Raw genomic sequence first — 22864 nt, 5'->3', positions numbered from 1 at the left:
GGCAGGAATTCCAAGCAGAGATAGAGGAGAAAAAAGGCAGAATCAAGGAGATGCCATGTAGCTGCCAAAGGAGAAACACACCAGACCTCACTGGTAGGTCACACCCTTATTGTGATACATAGATTAAAAGAAATGAGTTAATTTAAGATATAAGAGTTAGGTAATAAGAAGCCTGAGCTAATAGGCCAAACATTGCTATAATTAATGTAGTTTGTGTGTCATCATTTGGGTCTGGGCAACTATGAAATATGAACAAGCAGTCTTTGCCTACAGGTAGAAACTGTTTTCTCCACATGCCCACCCCATCTTTGTCTCCTATCCATATCTTTGGTTCATGGTTTGGTCTTTAACCAATGACCTTCCTCCATCAAGTACATTTCTAGTTTTTATGTCTATAAGTCACTTATGGTGAGAATGGTGAAGTACCCTTATTCATTGATAAAGTGCAGTCTGGTGTGCCACTGTGGAAATAAGATGTAATTTGTTTACTATGTGGGATGTTTGAGGAGATTCATCAAAGCCATGGTTGCCCATGGATTTCTATTATTACAGTCTTTGTGGTACTTTGCTTAATATCAGATGATAACAGAATATTATTCTAAATCATAATTATCATTACTTTAAAATACTAACTTGGTCAAAAAGTTATATCTTTAATATTAATCTATAATCTCTATTTTTTATGATTTTAACTGGAAGCCATATCTCTTATCAAATAATTTCTTAATACACAGTAAAAAAATGGAGCTATATCTAAGACATTCTAAACTTCTGCTTGATATTGCTACATTCTTGGTTTATTCTGATTGTAAGTTTGGCATACTTCCTCCCATTATATAAAGCTTATTATATTTCATATTGAAGGGCTTGTTCTTCCATATTTATAATTATCCACTTTTATAAATTAAGAAAAGTTTATATCAGGTACTCTTAGATAAACTTTAGCTAACTCAATGTATATGTCTACCTTGATAAAAGGTGATATTTTTAAGACTATTGTATATTTTTAAATTTTCTATTTCTTGAAAATATAAAGAAGACATTTCTTTTTTTTTTAAAAGCGGTTGTATGGTTTAGGCCATGATGCTCAGTTGATGCTGAGTATCCTGAACTTAAGTTACATTTGAAAGGCTTCATACGCAAGGTTCTTCTGACCTTCTATCCTTGTGGTGCCTGTTTCTCTTTCTCCTAATTCTAGACATCTCCAATCTCATACCCAGGGAGAAGAATGCCACACAGACAGTTCAAGGAGAATCTGAACGAATAAGTCTTGTTTGCTCTCCTTTCTCATTATATTTCAATCAGATCAGAACCATTTTATCCAATAATATTTCTGTGTTATTGAATTCAAATATATAAATGATTATTATGTGAGTAACTAAACACTCTGATTATATTTGAGACCTGCTCCTCAGGAGGGAATTATGGTACTATAAATAGTCTGGTACTATAAACATAGTCAGGTTGAGAAGGTCATAGGTCCTATAGGAAACTTACTGCTAAGGTTTAGCTAAATTAACATAGTTCCTGTGGTGGTTTGAATAAGAATAGCCCTCATCTGCTCTTGTATTTGAATGCTTAGTCATCAAGGAGTGGGTAGCACTGTTTGACAGGATTAGAAGGATTAGGAGATAAGGCCTTCCTTGGAGTAGTTAAGGCCTTCTGGGAGGAAGTACGCCACTAATGGGAGGGCTTTAACATTTTAAAAGTCCACACTAGGCAGTAGGCCAGTCTCTCTCTCTCTCTCTCTCTCTCTCTCTCTCTCTCTCTCTCTCTCTGCCCGTCTCTCTCTCTCTCTCTCTCTCTCTCTCTCTCTCGTGTGTGTGTGTGTGTGTGTGTGTATCAGGATGTAGCTCTCTGCTACTGATTCAGTGTCATGCTCTCTGCCCTGCTGGTAATGAACGAATTCTCTAAATATGTAAGCAAGCCCCCCACTTCAATTCTTTCTTTTCTAAGAATCGCCTTAGAGTTAAAGATTTTATCATCTAAGATTTGCCTTGGTCATAGTATCTCTTCACAGCAATTAAACAGTGACTGAACCAGTGCCAAACTGCTTTCTAAGCACCAACATTTATGCCTACAGACAAATGCTTCTTTCAATCTTCTTTAGGGAAGCCTCTCTGTAGTAAATAATAGTAAATGCAGAAAATTTTAGATGCTCATGTTACTAAGAATAAGAAATAGTTGAGGGCCCAAACTTAAGTAAAATATTTAAATCACCCTCTAAGGCTCAAGAACTTTGGAGAATAGAAGTCAGAAAAAAATGCAAAAACTAGAAGACAGGGTGGGGGTGGGGCAGTGGGGAGTGGAGAACAGGAGAATGCTGTGAAATGCCACCTTCTGAGCGTGGCACAGCTATTTCATTCAGGAAGTCAAAGAACTGGATCAGCAAAATATTGTACCTACCATCAGTAGCTGTAAAGTTACCTGCCCACTTGGGCATGGCTTCTTATACTATTTACGCCAATGCAACCTCTTTCCTGCTGTGGGATTCCATTGCTGTTCTCAGTTCCAGCAGAGGATTGACTTGTGAGTCTCCCCCTAAATAAGTAGCCCTCTATTATTCTCAATCCTAAGCTAGTGTGGGATTTCTTTTAAGTATCCTTCTTCATCAAAAGACTGGCCTTGTCAGCCATTAATTATGGATGGTGGAAGTACTCATGGACTTGACAGCTGCCTTCTAAACTGATGGGTTTTGGGTGTGAGGAAACCTTGTTTTCAGTTGTATACTTACTAGTGAGCCCCCCTCCCCCGAAACTCCAGTGGATAATTCTAAACCCAAATGTCACATGAGTGAGCCTGGTTCAGTTCGTTTGACCAAAAAAGAAAATAGAAAGGCATGAATGTGGGAAAAATACTTTGTAGAGGCCAAAATGAGAAACATGTGAAGGAGATAAGAGAGGGTGGAGGAGACAGGAATCAGGACCTCCACCTTTTAGGTGGTCTCTCATGGGATTGCTCAAGTGCTATCATTGTATAAGTCAACTTCTGCAACAAATCCTTCTCATATATCATTATGTATACTCCATTTATTTGATCTTATTAACAGTCTCCATTTCAGGCAAATTTCAATGTCTCTTTAGTCCATAAAAGCATTTACTTGTTTGCTCATAAGATATTAATATCTGCATAAAAGCATGAATTTAGCATCTTTTTGAAGTTCAAGAAATGATACCAAATAATCTAATGCTGCAATATGCTGACATCTTTGAACTAAGAGCACCTAAGAAAAATAGAACAAAGGCAGAGAATTTTCCTGGGCTTCATTCAGTTGCCTAAAGAGGGATTGATGTGGGATCCCCTCTGCGTGCTGTGAATAGGTTTTATTACCATTGGTTAATAAAGAACCTGCTTCAGCCTATAGCAGGGCAGAATGTAGCCAGGCTGGAAGAGATCTAGAGAGAGAGTAGGTGAAGTCAGAGAGAGACTATGTAGCTGCTGAAGGAGACAGATGCTGAATCCTTACCAGTAAGCCACAGCCTCATGCCAATACATAGATTAATAGAAATGGGTTAATTCAAGATGTAAGAGCTAACTGGAAATATTCCTGAATCATTGGCTGAGCAGTGTTGTAATTAATATAGTTTCTGTATCATTATTTGGGTCTGGGCAGCCAAGAAATGAATAAGTATTCTCTACCTACAAGGGATCTTCCAACAGAAACAACATTGTCATGAAGTCCCTCCCTGGGAACCTTCAAAATCAAAAAATAAAATAAAATAACTTGGATCACGGGAGCGGAGACTGGGGGTTGAAACAATAGCCACATCACTTTTTTCCTGGACAACTGTTCCTAGGTAATTTTTATCACCTGGGTGCTTTTTAATCTGCAAATAATAGCAACTTTTATTCCGTATATATTTCCTCCCTTTATCCTCCCATAACTCATCACCACATCCTTCTAGAATCCCAAGGGCCCTATTCCCTTTGTAGCCTAGAATGCAATACATGTTACAGTCATGTGGCCCTTCCTTGAGTCTTTATATTTTGTGATATGCCCATGTGAATACATGGACTTAATTTTTCCTCTCATTAATCTGCATTATGTCAAGTTAATTTGTAGCCATGCCAAATACCCTAGAAAAGTGGAGGCCCCTACATTTGGAAAATGATCTTTGACAGTTTATTTAGTCTTTACTTACCTTCCTTAACTTAGAAACTGAGTTGTGTTCTTACTATCAAGGTTATTTATAATTCAAAAATTTAAAAATGAAGCATGAAAGAAGACATGCCATGATATATAGTGTGTATCATAACTTAGAGACTCATGTCATTTAGAGTTATATTCTGTTGTGATCCCTCTTTCAGTATAGTTTCATATATTAAACACATGGAGGAAATCAGAGGCTAGGTAGGGGAATGAAAAAATTACTTTGTGTATCATATGCTAAGAAAAATGAGGAACTTTGCTAGAAGTTTTCCTTTGACACATTTGGAGGACGTGTTTTATTCCCCAAATAAATAATTTCTCCCACTTTTCCTGTCTGCTCTATTTTTTTTGTTTTTGTGCAATAATACATTAATTTTTCTGCTTGTTTGAGAGAATTATTTAATTTATTTTAGTTGTAATATACATGCATATATATATATGTACAGATATATATTTTCGTCTTTGCTATCTTACAGTCAGCATAAAGAAGATTTTAAAGACTCCTTATAATTTTTTAAAGACCTCAGTCATAGATTAAGAGTTAACGGCAGTCAGGAACTGCTGAAGAGGATAGAATCAGCTTTCACCAAAAATGAGCCCCTGATAGGGTATCCAATACTAAATGGTCAGTCCTAAGGACATACTCTTATAAGACTTGGGTATCTCCTTAGGATCCTCCACAGTCACTGAGAGGAAGTGTAGTTTGTGCTATCAGAGTCTTGCTCTTAACTCTTCCCACCACGGTTTTTACCCTAGTCTCTCCAGTAGAATCTATTTAGAAGATATAAAAAGGTAAGGCAAACAATGGCAAGAGATTTCAGACCCTAAAGAGAACCAGTTTGAGGTTCCTCAATACATTTCATATTCACTGTTTTTCATTTATATTAAATTCATTATTCAATTATCTATATGTTATGTTTTAGTATTGAATGTTAACTGATTAGACATGAATGTAGTATTTGTATTAACTGGTTTATGTTTTGTTGTTTGTTCTTTTTTGTATTTTTAGACAGCTTCTGGTTTGGGTCATTAATAAAAAAAAATTGAACCACAATTTTTATATCCGGTGAGGAGTCTGGGCTTCAGAGTGTAATAGAAAATGTTTATTTTTACTTCATTTTATTTATTTTTCATTCTTTAAGAATTCCATGGATGGCTACACTATATTTACATTGTTTGTGCCCTTCCTATTCCTCCAATATCCCCCAACACCCTCTAAAGTTCATGATTTCTTCTACTATAATTATTGTTACATACATACAAACAAACATATGAGACCTTTTCACAAGACATCACCCATAGCTGAAGGCAATTAATGGCTCCTGAATGACAAAGAATCTATTCTCTCCAGAGGTGAGTCACATGATCCTAAAAGGTCAGCTGTAAACACATGAACATATGGACAACACCGAATAGTCTCAATGGGTAGCATTTCTTCTTTACAAAAGACCAGATAGTACTACATCCCTTACAAGAAGTTTTCTTCCAGAAGAGTTTCAGTTGGCAAATAGGCTATGATATATAGAAGTATTTGAATATACTACAGGATTGATGAGAATATTATTTTAAACCTGTATTTAAGTTTTTCACAGAGTATTCATGGGAACACAGTGCTAGAGGGAACTTTGCTTCCCAGGAGACATTTCTCAAAGCCTTGAGGCATTCTGGGGTGTCACAGCTGATGGGGAGTACTTGAAGTATTTAGCTGGTAGAGGTAAGTGGAATCATTGAACCACAAAAGACAGCCCCATTTGCCAAATAATTTTTCAGGTCCTAAATGTCAAAAGTGGTGACATATAATATCCTAGTCTGTGTATTAACCCTGCATCTAAACAAATATGAACAACTATATCTGGAATAAGGGCTGTAAAAATACTGCTTTGTCTTTGGTAGAATCAGATTATTCATGACATATGTCTTTGCTCATTCTCTAGGATTTAGAGATGAAGTGGGGACCCTAGAGACTTTCAAATAATATAGAATGGGCATAGTGGTTTAGATTTTGGATGGAGAACATACCTTACAATGCTTAGTGAATGAAATCATTCTACAGAGTTGTCAAGACTTGGATTTTATTTGTCTCCCAAGCATTGATTATTAAGTGCTTCCTTCCACCTTCATGCTATTGAAAGATGAAAGAACCTTTAAGAAGTAGAGGTTATCTGGGATTTTTTAGGTCACTGAGGTACCTACTAATGAAGATAATTGTGGGATCTCCCAATCTCTTTCCCTTTTGTATACTATATTTGCTTCACTATGACATGACAGCCTCTGTCCACACACCAGGACTTAGGTTTAATTCACATTATCACACAAACTTTAGGTCCGATAATGTGCTAGGATATAAACAACTGTGAATCAAAGGAAACTTCATCTCTTTGCTAGTTGATTATCACAAGCATTTATTTGTTCGGGGGAAAGGTAATCTTCAATCTAACCCAGGGACGAACCTTGTCATCTGTAATAATGACCTTCCTATAAGATATACCCACTGATGTAATAATGGCACAAATGTTGTGGGAAAATAAATTACTTTTAAATTGGATTTAAGGCCTACTATATGACGTGGAACCCATACCTGACACTGCTAACGTGGCTAAGAACCTGAGATCAGTCCTGGGCCCAAGGGAAAATCTAGTACTACTATTAGTCTGCTAAAGGAATTTAGCAACAAATTAACTCCTAATGACAGATCGTTTTCCCCATAGATCAGTGACTCTCTCAAGTCTAATCAGAGAAACTTGTTTCTATAATAGATGGGAATTAACACAGAGACCCACAACTAGACAATGTACATTGTCAAGCTCTCAGTCCTAAGTAGGATGTCTTCATCAAACCTCTCTCCTCAGGGCTCAGGGGTTGGTGCAGAAGGGGAGGAAGAACGAATATAAGAACCAGAGGTGATGGATGACTTCATAGCAACAATGTCTTCCAGACTCTTCAGGACAGATTTGTATATGAACTTATAGAGATTGCAGCAGCGCACACAAGACCTGCACTGGTTTATACCGGATGGAGTCCCAGCACTGAGAGGAGGATGTTCCAAGCCTAACAAAGGCACTATTGGCAATTGATACCTGTTGGCAAAGGGAATATCAGTTTCCTACAATAGAGTCTCTGGTGTAGGAGGTCTTTCTGTCTTTGTATTGCTTTCATTGGTTAATAAAGGAACTGCTTTGGGCCCTTGATAGGGCAGATCTTAGATAGGAGGGGAAAATTAAATGGAATGCTGGGAGGAAGAGGGCAGATTCAGAGAGAGAAGCCATGGATCCTCCACCTGAGATGGATGCCTGCAGGCTAGAATCTTTCCTGGTAAGTCACTGCCATGTGGCGATTTACAGATTAATAGAAATGGGTTGAATCAACATGTGAGAGTTAGCCAATAAGAGTCTAGAAATAATGGGCCAGGCAGTAATTTAATTAATAACAATTTCTGTGTGGTTATTTCGGGGCTAAGCTAGCTGGGCAGCCAGGACAAATAAGTGGGCCCTCCTCCAACTAGTCTTAATGGATATAACAACCACATCAGAGCAGGTCCGTCCCATGCATAGGAGTAGTTGGCTAACTCAAATATTATTTGTGGGGGAGGCAGGGGAGGCTTTTTGTTTACTTTTGTTTTATTTTGGCATTTTTGTCTTATTGTATTTTGGTTTGTGTTGATTTGTTTTGTGATTTATTTGTTTTAAAGAGAAAGATTAAAGAATATAAAGTTGGTGGGTAGGAAGCTTGAGAGGAGCTGGGAGGAGTTGGGGAAGGGGAAATGATTCAAATATATTCTATGAAAACCCCCCTTTTTAAATACAATATTTAGGCCACGTTTACAAATCCTGTGAGATTTAATATTTACATTAATGAAAAGGAGGAATACTTATCAGAAATTCTTAGAACTAGTGACATATTCCATGATACAGACACTTTGGTGACAACTTTCTCTTTTAAAATCATTACCAACTTTAAAATTTTCAAAGCACAGATTTGGAATCAAGAGAGAAATGAAAATATTTCTTTCATATTTTTCCTTTATACAAGAAAAAGACTTTTTAGTATGATATAAATGTTAATAAAAAGCTATACTAGCCAAATCAACAATAATAACAACCTAAAAAGTATTTGATTTCTTAATGGGATGCTTGCTTCACATAACATATAGCAAAAATAATTAAAATACTTTATAAATTATATTTAATATTATTTTAAGAAAAAAATGTATGAACCACCTGGTTATTAGTATAGAAATATGTGGTCACTAAGGCATTATGTCTAGGTATTTTGCTGTTTCTCTGATATACTGACTGGCACTAGAGAAAGAAAGTGAAAAATATGAAATTATAATCTAGTTTTTACAAGCACTGTGCAGTTACACATTACTTTTTGCTTTACAATTATTTAAAAGGCTATTTAACTAACATTTCCTGCAATTTGAGTAGAGTAGCCTTACAATATCAATTCAAGCAAAGTCTAATATTGAAGCAATTTGCCAAAATTTATAGCAATAATCTTAATCAGGTCCCTCCAAAGAAACAGATGTTCAAGTGATATATTCTATTTGGCTAAAAAGATTATTGGGTAAAAGAAAATATGTTTTCCATGTTTCTTAGGTTAATCTCATTGTGTTTGCCTGTGAGAAGCCTTTAAATGGAATTTCATGAGTCTGACACCATGAAGAAAATGACAAATATTTTATAGATTCCTTGTAATGAACTCTGATAACCTAGGAGGATATGGTAACCACTCCTTTTTTGCAGCTGCAGTGGTTTGCATAAGAAATGTCCCCTAGTCTTGAGTATGTGAAATTAGTCCCTACTTGGTGCTTCTTGAGAACATTTAGGAAGTTCAGCTTTAATGGAGAAAGCTCTCCAGCACTGGGCTGGGAGTAACCTTTGGGATGCTATGTTCTCACCCTACATTTAGCTTGCTTTCTCTGCTTCTTTCTTGTAATAAAATATGTAATTTCTCAATTTCCTGTCCCTGATATCCTGCCTGCTGCTTATTGCTATGGTTCCCCACCAAGGAGGACCCATAATCCTCATGGAACTGTAAATGAAAATAAAATCTCCCAGAAGTCACTTTTTGTGATGGTGTCTTCTCACAGCAACCTAAAAGTAACTAATACATTGACAACTAATAAAAGACAAATTGTGTTTTAGAGACTATTTGCCACCACCAGCATCTTGTTTCAAACTTGTATAAAACAAAACTAATATGAATGAGTTTTAGTATTTTCTGTGATATTTTTGTAATCTTGAAGGAGCTCATTACTCGTTATCAATGGGATAAAAACTTAATTGTATGCAAATTCTGTTTATAAACCAAGTGTAGAGACATAAATTTTGGAAGTTTTATTTTTATATGTGGAATCTTCATTTAAAATATATATATACATACATATGTATATATATGTATATATACATATACATACATATATATACATATATACATACATGTATATACATATATATACATATGTATATATATATATATGATGTGAAACTATAAGTGAACTATGTGGGGGAAAATAAAGAGTCTTAAAGGAAGCTGAACAATAAATAACAATGAATAGAGAAGATAAATATTGTTTTCATTCATATGCATAAGCATCCATCCATATTCCCCCACATATATAATTTATATATTACATACAAATCATGAAAGCAGAGGAGTTACTATTAAGTTGAAAAGGGAATCATCAGGAGAAAGCAGGAATGGCTAGGTAAGTATACATAAATAAATATAAGAAAAGTACAATTATGTATTATGCACATGTATGAAAATGTCATAAAGAAGTCTATTATCTACAAACCAAAGATAAAATAACAGTTTTTGAAGGCTTCTTCTAGAAATATGGAACAGATATACTTTTCCCTTTTTCTCTCACTAATTACAGCCAAGGTATCTGGTTATTTTGTATGAAATATAAAAGCGGACTATGAAAATAAAGAGAAAAACACTTAGGTCTTATTATGTCATGGTACTAGATTTTTAATAAATGAGGCCTTTCACCACTGCCAAGTGATAATGAGGCAATTTCTACAATGGTGCTAATAGAAACTGTGGAAAAACCAGGAATTCACACTTGCCCAATAGTGAGTTGCTGACCCTCAATTTGAGTGTTAGTGGAAGATGGGTATGAACTCCACACATTTATCTCTACCTAAAAACATTGAGGTAATTTTCTCTTCCCTTGATAAGGGTGGTTTCAGATTAAGCTAGTCAAGACAAAAAGTTTACATAAAAATGTCCCTGTTTTAATAAAAAATGTCTAGTCAAATAAAAAATAGGAATATTTCTAATTAAATGAAACCGGAGGTTCAACAGAGACTGATTCCAAAACGATAGCTGTTATAATGAAAATCTTGTATGCCTTAATAAACTAATTTGAAGCCTTAGAAAGCCCAAGAAAAGCTTTGGAAAATGTAAATTTGGGTTCTCTAAGTCCAAGGCTATTTTCCAGAGACTCACTTCCTCTCCGTCTATCTTCCTCCTTTTAGAATTTGCCTGAATACAGAAGGTTCTTTGGCTTGGACCCTGTTGTCAGCACAGGTGATATGCATCTGTATTCTCCTTTACTGCCTTCTTCCTTAGGGTTACCCAAATCCTGGGGGCTGCTTGTCAAGGACAGATACTCTTGGCCATTTCTCCCCCTTTGGGACTTGCTAGAACCTCACCTGGGACCCTGCAGCCAGTATAAGTGACCAGAGTCTTGAGTCCTGTCAGCTACCAGACTGGGACTATCTACTTGCACTATCTGGTATTGAGACCTGAGACCACTACACCCTGTCAGGAGAAATGTGTTAGACTGTAGCAGAGAAATAGAAGACCTGAGATAGAGATTGTATCACCAAATATCAGATAAACAAGGGAAATTTAGATCATAACCATGCAATAAATTAGCCACTGACTGAAGATTGTAAGCATTTCTGCTCAAAGAAGTAATGTGATGTGTATAAAATAAACAAACAAAACTAGAAAAACGCACCCAACAAAATATCCTCAGATGTATACAAATCCCAATACATAAATAAAATAGTACAAAAATTTCAAAGATTATTCCATCTATTAAAAGCACAAGTTCCTCAGTATTGGCCCCAAATGAGAATAATTCAAAAGAAATATTTTAATGAGGTTTAGAATAAAAACTTAAAGAATAAAAAGACATGAATAAAATAAGGAAGTCAATCAAAATGTGAAAATGAGTTTGAATTTTTCAGCAATTTCAAAGTAAAATATGCTGGAGATTAAAAACTGAAAAACCGTGGTGGAAAGCATGAGCAACTAAATAGATGTTGAAAACAGAGTTTAAGGAATAAAAGACTGCTGTGGGAAGTCCTTTGGTATTCATGTTGTTTTTATTGGTTAGTGAATAAAAATGCTTCTTAGAAATGTTAAGAAAATTACAGTGGAGGCATCTTCAGTAAAATCATAAAATGAAGACGGACAATCTAAAGTAATCTAACACTAGCTCAGAGAGTATAATAAATGGTTATTTATTTAGGGGTAGACTCACAGATCACAGTTTTCTGTATGAACTGGAGAACAGGAACTGAATCCAGCAACCAGGAGAGAAAGACATTGCAATCCATATGGCTGTATTTTTAGTATAAGAGACCCTGCCCAAGTGGACTGGTATCTTAAAGGCTATTGGCTGAAAGAGTATCCACAGCACCTCCCCTTTTTGTCTAAATAAGAGAGTTCTAAGCCTAACATAAAACTATATACAATAAGAACAAATATCAGGTAAAAATTAGAATTACAAACAGCATAAACAATATCAAGCAAGTAACATATGCTAAATGTTTCAATAATTATACTATTTTAAGAAGTCAAAGTCTTATATTAGAAATAGCTTGGCCAAGTCATGAGAGGAAAGTAACTGTGACTATCTAGTCTTCAATCCCATCAAAGACCTGAGAAGGGAAATAATATTACTTGAGTAAACAGGAAGTATAATCAAGCATCTTCCAAAATGTGTAATAAGGACAGAAACAACTGGCTACCTAGGCAATCACCCAAAGTCTCATTTGCAACATTGGAGCAACCAACTTTGGCTAAGGCCTAGAGTAACTGACAGCCTTTTTCAGCAGCAGGAAAATTTTCAGAACCATCTTACCCTGTAGATATAAACATTATAGCTATAATTCTTGCTATTTTGTTGCATATAATCTTGCTATTTTAGAGTTAAAACCTTCATTTTTATTTAGATAGAAAAAAGGAGGTTATGTGGGAATCCCCTCTGTATACTGGGAATACTATTGGTTAATAAAGAGTCTTCTTTTGGCCAATGGCTTAACAGATTATAGCCAGGCTAGAATTAGAATATATATATATATATATATATATATATATATATATATATCTGGGAACCTTACCAGTAAACTAGGAGCCTCATGGTAAAATGTAAAATAATAGAAATGGGTTAATTTAAGATGTAAGAGATAGATAGTAATCAATGCTAGAGTCATTGGCCAAGCATTGTTGCAATTAATATAGTTCCAGCATGATTATTTTGGGTCTGGGTGGACAGGAAATGAATGAGTAGGCTCTACCTACAATAAAATTTCCAAAACCTAGAGAAATTGTTGCCTATCCAGGTACAAGAGACCTACACAACACCAAATAGACAAGAGAATTTGTCATGATATATTACAGTTAAAACATTAAAAAACACAGAATAAGAATAGGTATTAAAAGCTTCAGTGAGAAAAGACATGACACTGATCACGGTAGGCTTCCTAGATTAACTCCTGACTATTCAAAAAGAACATTTAAAGCCAGAATGTCATGGAAAGTCCTAAAAGTCCTGAAAGACCACAACTGTCATCAAAGACTATTATACTCAATAAAACTATTAAAATTAAAGGAAAAAATCAAAACTTTCCATGATAAAAACAGAATAAAGGAATTTATGACTAAAAGCCACTTATAAAAAGGATACTTGGAGGAATACTTTAAATTAAAGAGGAGGATAAACATATATAAGAGGTCATAGAAACAAACATTTGTAGGCTAGGAATCAAAAAGCTTTGAAGAAAAACTACAAAACCAACAAAATGACAGGGATAAGTACATATCTTTCAATAATTCCTGAATACTAATGGTCTCAATCCATCAATAAAAGATACAAATTAGCATATTAGAATGTTTAACAGGATCAATTTTTTTACTACTTCTAAGAAATATACCTCACCATCAAAAATAAATAATATCACAGAATTAAAGGATGAAAAAGGGGATCCCAAGCAAATGGAACTGAGAAAAAGCAGGTATAGCTATTGTAATATATGACCAAACAAACCTCAAATCAAAAGTAGTCAGAAAAGACAAGGAGGTGCATTTTACACTCATTAAATGAAAAAATCCACCCAAAGGATATTACAGTCATATACATATATGTACTAGACACAGGGGTACTCAGTTTCATGAAAAGACATTATTAGATTTAAAACTACATATTGGCACAAACTCAGTGCTAGTACGTGATTTCAATAACTCACTCTCAGCAAATAAACTTGAGAAACCCTGTTGTTAAATGACATAAATAAAATGAACCTAAACAAATGTCTACAGAAAACCCCCAAACAAATACAAAGGAATATACATTCTTCTCAGCAGCTGTGGAATATTTCTCAAAGCAGTCCACAAAAAAAAAAAAGAACCTAAAGAAAGCCTTAAAAATGTAGGAAAATTGAAATGACATCCTGTATTCTATCTGACCACAATGAAATAAAGCTATATATAAACATCAATAGAAACTAGAGACAGTGTACCAACTCTTGAAGACTAACCAACAAACTACTAAATGATAATTGAGTAATTGAAAAAATCTAGAAGGAAATAAAAAAAAATCTTGGAACTGAATCAAAGTGAAAACAGCATACCAAAGTCTATGTGGCATAGTGAAGGTGGATGTAAGAGGAAGATTTATAGCACTAAGTGTTTACATTTTTTTAAAAAAAAGGGAACTAATAATTCAAGTGATGAGACAGCCTACAGAATGGAAAAAAATCTTCACCCATGTTACACATGACAGAAGGTTAGTATCAGAATATACAAAGAATACAAAAAAGTAAACAGTAAGAAAACAAACAGCTTAATTGAAAATGGAGCTAAACAAAGTTCTCAAAATGACTTATAAACATTTTTTTAGATTGTTTAATAGTCTTAGTTCTATGGAAAATGAAAATAAAGCTAGTTTGAGATTCTGTATTATCCCAACAAGAATGACTAAGATAAACAAACAATGACAATAACAATAAAGTATATAACAAATGCTGGCACAGACGTGGGGAGAGAACACATATTCACTGCCAGCAGGAATGCAAATTGATATAGCCACTATGAAAATCAGCATGGAGGTTTATTAGAAAGTTAGAAATAGATCTACTACATGTTATAGCCATCTCTCTTATCTTAGTTAGATTTTTCAATTGCTATGATAAAGCATCATGACCAAAAGTACCTTGGGGAGAAAAGGGCTGTCAATACACACTCTGTAGATAAGGCAAGTCGAGGCAGGAATACAGGGTAGGAAACTGGAGACATGAACAGAAGCAGAAGCCATAGCTGAATACTGCTGCCTGGCTCACTCAGATTACTTTCTTACATAACCTGGGATAAACTGGCCAAGAGTGGCACCACCCATAGTGGGCCAGGCCTTTCCACATCGAGCATTAATCAAGAAAATGTCCTATAGACTTGCCTACCGGCAATCTGGATAGAGTCCCCCCCCTTTTTTTTTTCAAATTAAAGTGCCTATTCCCACATAACTCTAGCTTGTGTCATGTTGACAAAAAAATCAAGCAGGGCACTACTCTTTGAAGTTGGACTACGGCTCAGTCCCTCTCCAATTCCAAGCCTGTTGGTTAGAGAAAAACCCAGAGTTTCTGGAGTTTCTGTCTCATGTCAAGAGCCATGATATGGGACAGAAAGAAATATGAGTTTAGAAAACATCTTTGCTTTTCTTCATATCTATCATACTTTTCATTGAATATATCTATCATGCCTTTCATTGAATATATATGCATATATATATATATATATATGATTAATGTTTTAGTTTTTCACAATGAACAATGAGTTTTTCCTGAAGTGACATTTGAAGTTTCCAGGAAGAAGATGGGGCCCCATAACAACAACTCTACCTGGTTGATATGACGTCATGATACTGATAGCGCTACTGCAAGACCTGTTTTGGGTACCAGCTGCACAAGACGATCCCAACTTGGTTAGCTGAAATGGTGCACATCTTGTATAACATTCTAGCCAGACCTCCACAAAATACTCAGAGACTATTTGCAATTTTAAAAGACATTTATCTTGAAATTTAACCATCATTTTACTTTCACAGGATCCCCCAGAAAGAACGTCGCCCCCGTGACAGCTGGAAGTAATTCTAGAGGACGAAGTCCCCTCTCCCAGTAAAGTTTGCCACTGGGTTTAGGGACATCATTTAGGGGTTGGGAGGTTGGGGGAGGAATTTTATAAGCTCAGGGATCATTTTGAAAAAAAAAAGAGGGATGATGGGATAATAGATTGGTAATTGTGAGTTACTGTTTTTAGACAAATATATTGGTACCGATTCTTTTATATTGATACAAAGTTAAATTATATTGACTATTGTATGCATGCATGTTTCTACCTCTGTTTAAAACATTTTTTATGTATTGACATATATTGTATTGATATATATATATATAGTGTATATTTACCATATTGCAGTGTACATTTCTACCTCTGATTAAGATACTTATATATTGTTTGTGTATTGATATATATTTACCATACTGCAATGTATATTTGTACATTGTTTATATTTGGAGGTCATTGTCCTCATTTGTTACACAGTTGTTTATAGTCTTAATCTTTAAATTAGGTATTGAGAATTATATAGATCAATAGTCATCTAAGTTTGTCATTTATAATTAGACTATTCAGGTTCTTTAGATACATAGAGATTATACTCAGTATAGATAGATAATCTTCAACCTCTTCAAAGAGCTGTAGAAATTGGCCTTTAATCTAACTCAGAGTTTTGTGGTAGTGAGACACAACTGCTCCTGGCAACACCGCTCTATTCCCGAGAGAATGTTGAGCACCAAAGTCACTCCACCTGGAGCCTTTCTATTTGGCAGAACTGGCCTTTGGGCAAAGAAATGCCCATACCTCAACCACTGACAGTGATACAGAGCATGCACCAATGGATAAAACAGAACTGTCATATCCTGCCAAGACAGGGTAAGATAGTTTTGAAAAGTTGCTTGCCTTTGAAAATGGTATGTCAGTTATGTTAGGCCTTAGCCAAAGTTGGTTGCTTCATCGCTGCAAACGTGACTTTGGGTGATTGCCCAGGTAGCTAGTTGTCTCTGTGATTTGTTGCATGGTTTTGAAGTTGTTTTACTGAACTTCCTAATTACCCAGGTAACATTATTTCCCTTCTCAGATCTTCGATGGGGTTGAAGACTATATAAATGTAGTTACTTTTCTCTCATGACTTGGCCAAGTTATTTATTATACAAAACCTAAGCTAGTTAGAATAGGATATTTGTACTTATTGTATATAATTTCACAGTAGGTTTAGAACTCTCTTACTTAACCAAAAGGGGGAGGTGTTGCAGGAGGTCCTTCCGGTCCTCCAGACTATAGCCGCTGAGATACCAGCCCATTGGGGCGTGGTCTCTCTCCCTTTAAAAAAGCGGCTACTTCTCTTCTCGGTTTTTTTTTCTCTTCCTGCTCCATTTCCGGCGACTAGACTCTCCCCCATCATGTACATTCATACAAATGATTCTCTATCCTGCTATAAAGATATCTGCTCATTCATGTTTATGGCTTTTCTGTTAATAGTATTTAGGAAATGGAAATGACCTAGATGCCCATCAAGTGATGAATGGATAATGGAAATGAGGCACATTCACACAAGTCAATATTATTTAACTCTTAAGAAAAAAATAACTCTTTGCAGGTAAATGAATGGAGCTGGAAATAATCACTCTGAGTACGGCAACTTTGATCTATTTTGATGTATTTTATAACATTTTTGATATTAGCTTTGATATGTGTATTCCATTTTGAGAACCCTCAGATGCCAGAAAGTAAGCAATGGCCAGAGAGCAAACATTCCTCTACAGTCTCTGTTTTGAATACTTGCTCTGAATTCCCTCAACTGTGACTTGGAAATAAAAACCTTTTTCGGAGGTGTGGTCATTTGTAGTTTTTTTTTTATGCATCAGTAAAGGGCTTCCACATCCATGAATATAAAATAAGCAGTAACTGGACTTAATAGGTTATCAAAGATAAAAATGGAGCTAGGAGGTAGACATGTTGAAGAAGCTATGGGGAGTTAGAGAATGGTGGCGGGAGATAGGATCCTATTTCATTGTATGCATATAAAAAATTCTTCAAGAATATAAACTATACAACTCAGCAATGATACTCATGAGCATATATCTAGGAGTATTTTAATGAAAAACTGAATTGTCATACATAAATATTTTTCCATGTATGTATATATTGACTTTATTCATAGTGACCCAAATCTGGAAACCTCCCAGATCGTTATCAACTGATAATGCTTAAATAAGCATTGGTACATACATACCACATACTAATACTAAACACTACAAGCTGGTGATTAATGGATAATGTAACTTGGATGACTCACCAGGGAAGTAGGATGAATGTAAGCTAGTACCAAAGATTAAACATTGTTAACACTGTCAATATGATATAATTACCTAAATAGGCTGTAATTTAGTGGTTTCTAAGAGATGCGGAAGAGATGGGATCGAAAGAACTTGGCTGTTGCTGTAAACAGTAGCAAGAATGATCTTTATCAGCAGATCCCTGCTTGTGTCATGATAATGCATCAGTATTAGTATACTAAGTGAGATAGTGCAAAAAAATTGCCTCTGTAGAAATCCTAGCAGAAAGTACATAATATCTTTCAGTAGAAATATTTTTCTCTTAGTTTAAGGAATTTAAATCTATTTATTTTTACATTTTATTTATTTTATTATTATTGTATATGTGTGCTTGTATTTAATGTATAGATTTAAGAGTAGGCATATGTGTGCCATAGTGTGTAAGACATGGTACATATATGAATTCACAGCTCATCTTTTGGGGTCAGTTCTGTCCTTCTAAGTCTGGGCTTCATGAATTGTACTCAGAATGTCAGGCTTGCTCAACAAGCACTTTTACTTAATGAGCCATAGCGCCCATCCTTCATGTGTTATTTCTTACACTTAAATAAATGTGAGTATATAATTGTCTCAATAAGAAAGAATAATTAGAAAAGGTTTCTTTGCATGTAAAAAATGAAAATAAAGCAGCAATACAAGAACATTGTGATGCTTGATTTTATCTTTTAAGACATGAAATGATTTTACTTACTTGGCCTTGGGGAAATATAATGGATTTTTGGATGAGAGAAGCCAGGCACACACACAGACACACACACAGACACACACACAGACACACACACACACACACACATATATATATATATATATATATACATATATATATATAATTTATACATATGCTTTCTCTTTCTTGTACTTTCGAAGTAATTATTATGCATTCAGGAAAGTGCTAAAACTTGAGCCAATGGAATTCTAAAAGAAGAATGAAGACAAAATTGTCAACATGAGAAGTCTTTTTAGCCTATTTGTTTATCGAAAATAAGAATCTCTGATGTGGGATGCCCCTCTGTATACTGTAAATATATTTTATTACCATTGGTTAATTGGTGGTGTAGGATGTGTTGCTTTCATTTGTTGAATAAAGAAGCTGCCTTGGCCTTTTGATAGGGCAGCCCTTAGGTGGGTGGAGTAGACAGAACTGGATGCTGGGAGGAAGAAGGCAGGCAGAGAGAGCTGTCATGAATTCGCCAGAGTCAGACATGCTGAATCTTTCTCTGTAAGCCACAACCTCGTGATGATATACAGATTATTAGAAATAGGTTAATCAAGATGTGAAAGTTAGCCAATTAGAGGCTAGAACTAATGGTCAGGCAGTGTTTAAATGAATACAGTTTCTGTGTAATTATTTTGGGGCTAAGCTAGCCAGGCAGTGGGACACAGCCCACTGCTTGTCTTACTACAGAGTGGCACCCAACGTTTTAAGTGGACTGCTGAAAAAGGTACTGAGCTATGTGGCTAACATAGATAAGAATAATGCGTTAATATAAGCTACAAGGTCTAATAAGAAGACTGAGCCAATGGGCCAATCAGTTTTATAACTTCTGTAGACCTTCTGTGTGATTCTTTGGAACCTAAAGACTGTGGGAACTGGGGAGGACAGAAACCCCAACAAGCAGCCCCTCATGTTACACTTCGGCCTATGACAGGGCAGGATATGGCTAGGTGGAAAAGCCAAACTGAATAAAGGGAGAAAGAATATGGAGTCTGGGAAATGCTAGCAGCCACCAGAGAAGCAAGATGTGAGGTAACTGTTTGGTTGGAAGCATCACTCCAGCCCTCTGGCACCCCTACATCCAAAGAGTCTGGAATGTTTGGTTGAAAACATCACCTCAACCCCTAACATCCTTATGTATAGAGTCTGGAATATTTGGGTCCAGGCATTACCCCAGCCCCTGGAACCCCTATATCCAAAGAGTCTGGGATGTTTGGTTGGAGGCTTCACCTCAACCCCTGGCATCCAGTCTAAAATGTTTAAGTGGAACTTTCCATTCCAGGCCCCTCCCCGGGGAGTTGCTGCAGTCCAGACCCCACCTCCAAAAAAGGCTGCCAAACAGTGACCCCTCCTCAGGGAGGGTCAAGACCATTCTCACAGGCTATTTAAACTGCACCCCCCCCCCAATGGATGAACACATGGTCTTCTAGTATTTCCTTTCTCCTCTCTGTGGTCTTTCCAGTTCTCCTTTTTCTCTTTGTTTTTTTTTTTTTTTTTTGGTTTTCTTTTCCATCTCCTCTCTGAGGACTGGAAGGCCACCCTGGAGTGCTGGCATCCATTAAACCTGGGCCTTTTCTAATTCGGTTTGATTTGGTCTGATTTGGATTATTGCATTGGCAAAGAGGTTTGTTAGGCCGCAAAAACTTTACAGTAACAAGCCACATTCTTCATTGTAAAATATAAACTGATAGAAATGGGTTAATTTAAGTTGTAAGAGCTACTTAATAATAAGGCTGAACTAATAGGCCAAACAGTATATAATTAATATTAAGCCTCTGAGTGAGTGGTTATTTTAAAAGTGACTATGGGACAAGGAGGGATGAGGAACCTCTAGTTACAAATCACTATACTTTTCAGCCTAGGGTCTTTTGGAATCTTTATAAATAGAAAACTATATATTTTGCTAAAAGTACTATAGAAATTATAAAGAAATAAGCTTACTATGAACTGTGATTTGCTATCAAAATAATGATAGTTATGTTGAAGTTGCTTGAAGTTATTTTAAAAAATTAAATGTCAATTTTTCGTTTAATTTTTGTTTTTTTACAGAGTCTTTCTATACATCCTAGACTAGTTATAACCAATGTCATTTATATGTGTGTATGTGTGTGTGTATGTCAGTTTTGAGGTTGTAGCAAATTAGTATATTTTGATTTTTTTTTAGTTCATGCTTGGTCAGAGAAAGAAAAACTCATTTTGAGAAAACTATAAAGATTTGATAAACCTAAATCTAGTCCCATAAACATATGACAAGATGGTGAATCAATATTTTTATTTCAGTCACTCAATAAATAATTCTAATGAATTTTAACCCTATATAATCTTTCAAAATATAATAAAACATCTTGTTATTTGTCCTTTTCATAAAACAAGTATTGTTAAATGCTATTATGGTGGCTATAGTTTTTTTAAAGGTCAAATGTTTTGAAAGTCTATTTGTAAAAAAATGTAACAGTTTTTCTCAGTTTATCTTTGCTCTCCTAAATAATAGAAGAGAAAACAATACAACATTCTGCTTTGTTAAATTGGACAAAAGGATACACACACACAAATACACACACGGTGGGGGTAAGAGAGGGAGGGGAGAATGTAACAGGGTCACAGGCTCATGGGGTCATTTACTTTTTTATATTTTTTATTTTTGAGATTATGATTTCAATATTTCTCTCTTCCCTATTTGCCTTCCAGACAACTTCCATATACTTCCCTTGCTCTTTTTGAAATACACATCTTGTTTTTTTCTTCATTGTTAGTGCATGCATATATGTATATAAAATATACTCCTAATTATATCCAGCTCAGTCTGTAAAGTATTACTTGTATGCATGTCAGGGCTGACAAACTGGTGATGGACAATCAGTTGGTGTGATATTCCCTGGGGAAGACTCTTTCTCCTACTCTCAGCATTCTTTAGTTACCATAGTGCCCAATTCCATTAGACATGCCAAAGTGATGCGGAAAAGTTCACAAGGCTCACCCATGCACAAAAAACTGCAGGGGTTATTTCCTTTCATATGAGACTTATAGGTTATTAGTTGTCAGGACAACTATGTAAAACATAATCTTTCTGTGTAATAGTTTAAACTGTTGTCTATCTGCTGTGCATATGTACACAGAAAACATATCTCTGTGGGGGTTTCAGAGTAGTTATAGTCTAATTTTTTAGGTCTGACAGTGACTTAAAGTAACTAACATTTATCATTCAGCATAGTTTGGACTGGGATTTCTTTCTCTCTTTCTTTCTTTCTTTCTTTCTTCCTCTCTCTCTCTCTCCCCCTCTGTCTTTTTCTTTCTTTCGTTCTTGTTTTTTCAAGACAAGGTTTCTTTTCTGGAACTTACTCTGGAGACCATATCTCAAACCCAGAGATCTACCTGTCTCTGCCTCCCTAATGCTGGGATTAAAGGAATGTGGCATTACCATTTGGCTCTAAAGGGGAATTTCAATGGTTTAGTTGGGCACTTCTGGCTCATTATCTCTCATAAATTTTCAGTTAAAATGCTGACTGACATTTCAGCTCTAATAGCTATTTTTCATAACTGTGACTGAACACCTAACAAGAAGCAACTAAAAGGTTAGAGGACTGATTTGGGCTCATGGTTTCAGAGAAGAATCCTTGAAGGCAGGAAAGACATGTTGGTGGGAGTGAAGGCGTAAGTCATAAACAATGCCACACCAGTTTGGAATTATGATTAATAGGGTGGTATTTATTTAAAGGGGAAAAAACTTACAGATCACTGTCAGCCCTCTGCGCAACCAAGAAGGGAGTCTAGTTGCCAGTGGAGCAGGAAGTGAAGAGAGAGAGGAGAGGGAAGTGGTCGCTTTTTTAAAGGGAGAGAGACCACGCCCCAGTGGGCTGGTATCTCAGCGGTGATAGGCTGGAGGAGTGGGAGGACCTCCCGCAACAGTGGGAGTGATTTAATTTTCTCACATCTGAATGGATCAGGAAGCATACTGTGCATGACATGGTATGCAGCAGGCATCTTTCCTGTTATTTACTCCTATCTGGAAACCCAAAATTGCCACTCATTACGCCTTAGGCAATTCTTAATCCAATCAGATTGGCAATATAAATTAACCACCAGAACAGCCATTTGACATTTTGACTGAAGTTTCAGGATACATTTAAAGATGGCTCACTTACAAGACCATTCGTAGGAGACCCTAGTTCTTCACTTTGTATGCTACTTTCATTTTTGTTGTCCCAACTAATCCCCTTACAAAAAGCAACATAGGTGAATGAAGGGATTATATGACTTACAATTCTAGATTATAGTCCATTATTGCTGGAAGGTCAAGGTAGAAAT

At 35.8% G+C, this 22864-nt stretch overlaps 1 protein-coding gene and 1 pseudogene across 1 annotated transcript in view; one reads left to right on the top strand and one right to left on the bottom strand.

The window, feature by feature from the left end:
* Positions 1 to 22864, bottom strand: part of LOC121437110 (X-linked interleukin-1 receptor accessory protein-like 2) — a 573807-nt gene that overhangs the window by 67313 nt on the left and 483630 nt on the right. The window lies entirely within an intron of this gene.
* The window catches only part of LOC121437061, a 42089-nt pseudogene that overhangs the window by 17717 nt on the left and 1508 nt on the right, over positions 1 to 22864 (top strand).

The sequence above is a fragment of the Microtus oregoni genome, unplaced genomic scaffold (assembly GCF_018167655.1).
Source record: "Microtus oregoni isolate MIOR12 unplaced genomic scaffold, Mior012 000050F_ref0000143, whole genome shotgun sequence".
Lineage (NCBI taxonomy): Eukaryota > Metazoa > Chordata > Mammalia > Rodentia > Cricetidae > Microtus > Microtus oregoni.
The sequence above is the reverse complement of the archived record's forward strand: the minus strand, read 5'-3'. Positions and strand labels throughout refer to the sequence as shown.